The sequence below is a fragment of the Dromiciops gliroides genome, chromosome 4 (assembly GCF_019393635.1).
Source record: "Dromiciops gliroides isolate mDroGli1 chromosome 4, mDroGli1.pri, whole genome shotgun sequence".
NCBI classification, from domain to species: Eukaryota; Metazoa; Chordata; class Mammalia; order Microbiotheria; family Microbiotheriidae; genus Dromiciops; species Dromiciops gliroides.
Genome location: NC_057864.1, coordinates 70,274,689 through 70,281,221, shown reverse-complemented (window position 1 = coordinate 70,281,221; position 6,533 = coordinate 70,274,689). Strand labels below are relative to the sequence as shown.

The window sequence follows — 6,533 nt, the reverse complement described above, 5'->3', positions numbered from 1 at the left end:
GGTAGAAGGGAAGAGAAAGTATTCTGGTGGTGTCGCAGAAGTGAAATCAACAGGTTTTGGCAACAGATTGGCTATAGGGGTGTGAGAGAGAGTGAAAAGTTGAAGATAACACCTCATCCATGAGTCTAAGGGACTGGGAGGATGATGGTGGATCAACATGGGAAGCACAAGGGGATAGAGACCCTCTCCCTAGGTGGTGAGATAACATAGTAGAGCTCACCAGGTTCATAGATTTAAGAAAATTCACACTAAAGACCACCCCCTGTTTCAGATATTTGCTAAGTGAAAAGCTCCTTGTTGCTAATGTGTCGGTGGCGTGCTGACAGTCTAAGAATGGATTTTTGTGGGGGAGAAGGGAAAGGACAATGGTCATTTGACATTATAGGGCAGGACCATTGTCACCAGCCATTCTGTTGTCTCTTTTCTGCAAGTACCCGAACTGCCGAAGAGTTCATATTAGCAGTTTCTAACCATGAGTATCATCAGAAATGCCCAGGTGGGGCATTGTCTAGACTTGTCTAGACCACCTCAGGATGTGCAGGACATAATGACCCCAGATACCTTTTAGGCCTAACAGTCAGTGGGCCTTGCTTCTACATAAAGATTAGCACAAGAATTGCAAGAAATCTCCTTGTGTTATACATTTCATACAATCTATATGCCTTATTTGGAAACTGCCTTCCTGTGGGTAAATCAGCTGTTATTTCCATGTATCTTTGAATTCTATTTAAAGTAAAACTTAGAGAGGCTTGGGGAAGCTGGCCACTTTTTTCAACTTAATAAACTTCTTTCTAAAATTTTTTTTTCAGGTTTGAGTTTGTTCTCGACCAATACCTGTAAGGCACAGGGGAGTATGCTATGTCCATTCCTGATCTGCAACTGGGCTTAAAGATCACTTGACCAATAGTGATCCACCAGTTGGGGCTCCCCTGATATAACATATACCAGATAACATTTGTGCTTCCTCTTTTGAGAGGCCCTAAGTTGTGATGAGTGTGTTATTGGATGGAGCAAGAAGGCTTCATGGAGGAGACTGGATTCAAAGAGGTCCTTTAAAAGAGCAATAGTTGGGGGCAGCTGGGTGGCGCAGTGGATGGAGCACCGGCCCGGGATTCAGGAGATCCTGGGTTCAGGTCCGGCCTCAGACACTTGACACTTACTGGCTGTGTGACCTTGGGCAAGTCACTTGACCCCCGTTGCCCCGCCAAAAAAAAAAAAAAAAAAGAGCAATAGTTGTGGTGAGATGGGATTGGGATCAAAGGTGTAAGGAGAACTGTATGAGAAAGTGTAGAACCATCTCATGCTTTATTTAAGGAGCCACTTAGATGTTGTAAGTAACTTGCCCAAGGTTCCAAGGCTAGCAAGCACCTGAAGCAGGATTTGAACTCATGTTTTTCTGATTCCAAATCTTGCACTCTATGCACAGAGCAATCTTGCTGACACTGAGATTATTTGTTGATGACCTCCAAATTAGCCTGTTTATATCTTATCTGTATATAGTTGTTTGCATGTTTCCTCCCCCATCATACTGTGAACTCTCTTAAGGCAGGGGCTGTCTTTTGTCTTTCTTTGGATTCCCATTGTTTAGCATGGTGGCCAGTACATAGTAGGTGCTTAATAAATGTTTATTGGCTGACCAAGACATTCTAATAAACTAAATGGAGCTGAAGCCTGAAACGTTTTCCTCTACATCAGTGTTTCACGAATTTGCATGTCATCCTTGCGCAGGGGCCATGCTAATCTCAGTATTGTTCCAATTTTAGTATATGTGCTGCTGAAGCCAGCACTGCATCACTGTTGATGACTGTATTTTCTTTCCTTTCTACACACAAGACTTTTGCCTCTAAGAGTAGCAGCCCAAACATCTTTCACCAATTTATTTCAAGAATCCATGAAGTCATTCACGTAAGTGAACACACATTTCTCCACGTACTAATAGATAATTTGAATTAGTTTCTGCCTTTCCCCTGCAATTAACAACCTGTTCATGACTATCTGGAAACCTACCTGGACAGACCCATTGAAAACACACATACAGTCCATCTTTGGCTGGATCCTCTTTGCTTTCCACTTTGGTAGGACCTTATGGAGTTTTTAGATTGCTGGAATCTTCTCCAAGCACCTGGGGTCACTTCCATGCCAAGATGAGGCATGATGAGGAATATTCTTCCCCACTATGGAAATTCTTTTACCAGCTCAGAATTTTTTAAACTTCCTATTTTCTTATGTAGCTTTAAAAGTTTTCTGCTTTATAGATCTCTGATCCAAATATCCCTGTTGTGATCTTCCCCCCTGCCCCCAACCAGGTAAAGTCATAATAGGTCTTTTAGCATCTGGATGAATAGTGACTATTCCAGATGTTGTTGGATGAAAAGTTGATCTGACAGCTCAAAACATGCCCCACACAAATGCTTTCATGGTTGCCTGCCCCTCCAGAAAGTCGTAGCAGGGCACCAACTGGCCTATTGCCTCTCTGGGTTTTAATCTTCGTGTAGCTCTTCCCTTCACCTGTCAAGCCTCCTAGGTGGCTTTCCTCTGGAATTGAGAGGCTGCCAGTCCCATAGTCGGCTAGCACACAGAGTCTGTGGGCTAATGAACAGCTGCAGGAAGATAATGAATGCTTTCCAATGTTTCCCTGTGCCTTTACCACCCCACTACGACATTGCCTGCAGCATCTGTGCTTCCCAGAAGCCAAGCCATAAAATTCCACTTCCTGCTCTTCACAAAACAACTGTTGGTGTGTGCAAAGAGGGCCAAACTTATAAATGGCCACAAAAGATAGGAGGCATTATCCTGCAGACCCAGATGTTGAGTCCTTTTTGATACAAGTGATATAAGTGGTACTTATGGAGTATCTTTCATCATGTATGATTTGGTTTCCAATAGGGACTAATCCCATCCTTTTGGGGAGGGAGAGAGAGAGAGGGGGGGGAGGGAGGGGAGGGAGGGAGGGAGAGAGGAAGAGGAGAAGAAGGAGGAGGAGGAGGAGGAGAAGGGAGAGGGAAGGAGCGAGGGGGGAGAAAGAAGATGTGGGTGTGTGTGTATGAGTGTGAATGCAGTGACTTTCTTTTGCATTTGTTTTCTTTTTTTTGGGGGGGGGCAATGAGGGTTAAGTGACTTGCCCAGGGTCATGCAGCTAGTAAGCATCAAGTGTCTGAAGCCAGATTTGAACTCAGGTCCTCCTGAATCCATGGCTGGTGCTTTATCCACTGCATCACCTAGCTGCCCCTGCATTTGTTTTCTGAAAAGGTTCCTGACAATAGGAAGATAACTGGGTAAATCTCTAGAGTTTGCTTTTGGAAGAGTCACCAGAAAATATAAGGACATCTATTCATAAATCTACTTTAAGCATCTTATCACAGAGTTTAGGGGTCTCCAGATTTTTCTGATCACACCTGAGGTAGTTAAAAGAGTTTGAGCATAACAGTGATTACTCTGGCCCCCACTGTCTGAAGGCGAGATGTACTACATTTCACCCCACTCCCAGTGTTCTCTGGTTCCCTTATGGGGATTTAGGGAATCTCAGTTCTCTGCCATTGGCTCTAGCTTCTAGTTTTGCTGTTTCCTCAGTGTTTATGGGTCTTCTGCACCTCAGTTCCATTTAACCACTTAATAGTCAGATTAGTTTTTTTTTAACAAAGGGAGATGACTTCAAAGGAAGAACAAGAGTAAACATACAAACATGCTCCCCTCCAAGAAAAACTTGGAGGCCATTATCCCTACTTGTACCACCTCATATTCTGGAGAGGGAAAGGGGATGAGGTTTACAGTTTAGCTCAGTTCCTTTTATAGAACAGTCCCAACTACCAAGTCCAAGGCCTTCCTTGGTTTTAAGTCCCAGGTACCCTTGATTTTTAGGACTTTCTCACTGGACTGACTGAAATTCTAGCTCCAATGTCACCATGTTTTGATTCTGGGTCCAGTGAGGATTATCAACTCTGGTCTTTCTTTCACTAAAGCCATAAGAAGCCTGATAAATGGTCACTTTCGTTATTTCATACCACCAGAACTATAATGGAGTTTTATTATATTTGTAAACCCATACATAAATCTATTTGTTTACAGAAAGGCATTACCATCACAGAATTAGACTATGAGATTCTTGAGGGCAGGCACTATTTTTCTTTCTGCATATATTTATATTCCTTGTACTTAGAATAGTGTCTAGTACATAGTAAGTACTTCAAAAAAATGTCAGTTGACTTGACTTCTGGACTTGGAATGAGGCTACCTCCTCTCCATAAGTGGTATTAAGGGTCTTCCTATTTGGTACTCCTTGAAACTACATTACCCATTCCACTCTAATCTTTCTCTGTTTTTCTCTGTCTGTCTGTCCGTCTTAATCGCTCTCATACACATACATACAACCACACACAGCTCCCCCTAGGACAGGAGGTTTCAAAGGACAATCAAGGTGAGATATTATTGATAGTCAGGAGGTAGCTTTCTGAGGTTAACTGGGCATGTGGGACCTCATTGCTTCAAAACAAACTTGTCTCTTAAAAAGAAGATCCAGCATAAAGTTGGGACTATGGTAGAGTCTTTGCTTCAGGGCGAGTTGAGGCACAGACTAGAAAGACTGAAGCAAGGAAGTTAGAGCCAAAGTGGTATAAACCAATTAACAAGATCTATAGGGAACTCCTGGTTTCCCTGTTTTATTTCTTGGCTCTTCCCCTACTGGCAGAGAACCAAAGACCTAGTTCTTGTCCCCCACCCCTTCCAGTTCTGTGACAGATGATGGAGGAGGGTATCAAGAATGAGAGTCAAATTGCATGCTATTTCAAGGACCTTATGATTACATCTCTAATTTATTGAAGTCATTTTTGATGGATTTGCATATTTGTTACAAACTGAAAAGTCTTCTCAAAAGTCCAGGTTTTTAGACCTCATCAGATTTCTCTCCCTTATCCTTCCTCCTCCCATGCCCCATGTACCATGCCCCATAGAAAAGCAATAACTGCTTCATTGAGTAGCATTAACTCATGCTAGATTCTACCACTTGCTAAAGAATTTTTAAGAGTTGGTAACTGGAATCAACCAAGACACTTGAACTCTTCCCACAACAGTGTAACAATAATTTGGCACAGAATGAAAAAGCATATTTTTATTTTGGGGGGAGCATTTAAAATAATTTTTTATATCACTAATATTTCCAAATGTGTATTTCCCCTCCTCTTTCTAGAGAGATATGTCTTTTAATAAAGAAGGGGAAAAACAGTTCAACAAAACCAAGTCTGACATTATCTCTAAGACTCTACACCTATAGCTCCTCACTTCTGAAAAAAAGAGAGCAAGATGATTTCTTACATTTCTTTGTGCCCAAGCTTGGTCATTATGATTTCATAGCATTCAGTCTTGTTTTGTTGTTTTTCTTTCCATTTCCATTTGCTGTAGGCATTATGTATATTGTTTTCTTGGTTCTGCCAATTCACTTTGCATTGCTTTCTAATATCTTCCCATGTTTCTTTGCATTAATTTTATCCAACCATCATTTTTCTTTTTTCTTTTTGAGAAAGGGCCTCCCTATCTTACCCAGGCCAATGCTGGTTGATATGGAAGCTTTAGCCTTGTTCTGATTTTCTAACCTGGGTCATTGTGTCCCACCTTAGATAACCTAGTGGATCTCTGTTATCAGGGACTCACCATAATGTTGCCAGATTGGGTGCAGCTCAAAACTCCTGAACTCAAGCAATCCACTGACCTCATCTTTCCTAGAAGTAGAGATTATAGGTATGTATCACCAATCCCAACTTCATTGCTTCTTATAGCAATATGACATTACATTCTTGCACCACTTGTTCAGCTGTCCCCTAATGAATGGCATCTACTTTATTTTTAGTTCTTTGGTATAGCAAAAAAAGCATGGAATTTTAAGGGATTGAATTATTACTAACAATGGGTAGGCTTCCAAATGTGGGTGGTTACAAAGAGGCACAAGAATTATGCTATGTAAACTTCAAAGGGTTGGTAAATCAAGGATTTTGCCAACTGGATGGCAAATACATTCTCCCAGGAAAAATGCACACGTTAAAGATGATTCCACTTTCCCTTTCCATAGCCCAAAGGAGGGCATATTATGTGGCAATACTTGAAAGTGAGAGCCTTGATTTGGAAGTAGCAATGGAGACCTCAATGAACTTCATCATGTTTCCTTGTGAATTATAATTTTCCAAATTGGAACAAAGGAAGAGCAATGCCAAAGCTGGATGGCATATGCTCTTTCCCATCCCTCCAAGAGGCCTCTGCTGACACAGTGCCCACAGCCACATAATCAGCCTAGAGCTTCGGCATGGGGGTGTTTCTGATTCATACTGACTTTCACAAAGTGACTGCAGAAAAAAGTGGCTGGGACATGGCATCCTCTCTCTGGTACCTCCCTGGCTTTCAATGGGAGTAAGGGAGGCCATAGCATGTTGCTATGTCACCAAGATAATACTGGTAGATCAGGGCCTCAGCACCCCCCTGTAGCTGCTGGCAACTTTCCTGGCTGGTAAAGTAGTACTGCTTCTGGCCCTACAGATCTGAAAAGCTTT

At 42.1% G+C, this 6,533-nt stretch overlaps 1 pseudogene; it reads right to left on the bottom strand.

Moving 5' to 3' along the window:
• Positions 1-1,688: 1,688 nt before the first annotated feature.
• On the bottom strand, positions 1,689-1,787 carry LOC122727000 (annotated as a pseudogene).
• Between the last annotated feature and the right edge of the window lie 4,746 nt (positions 1,788-6,533).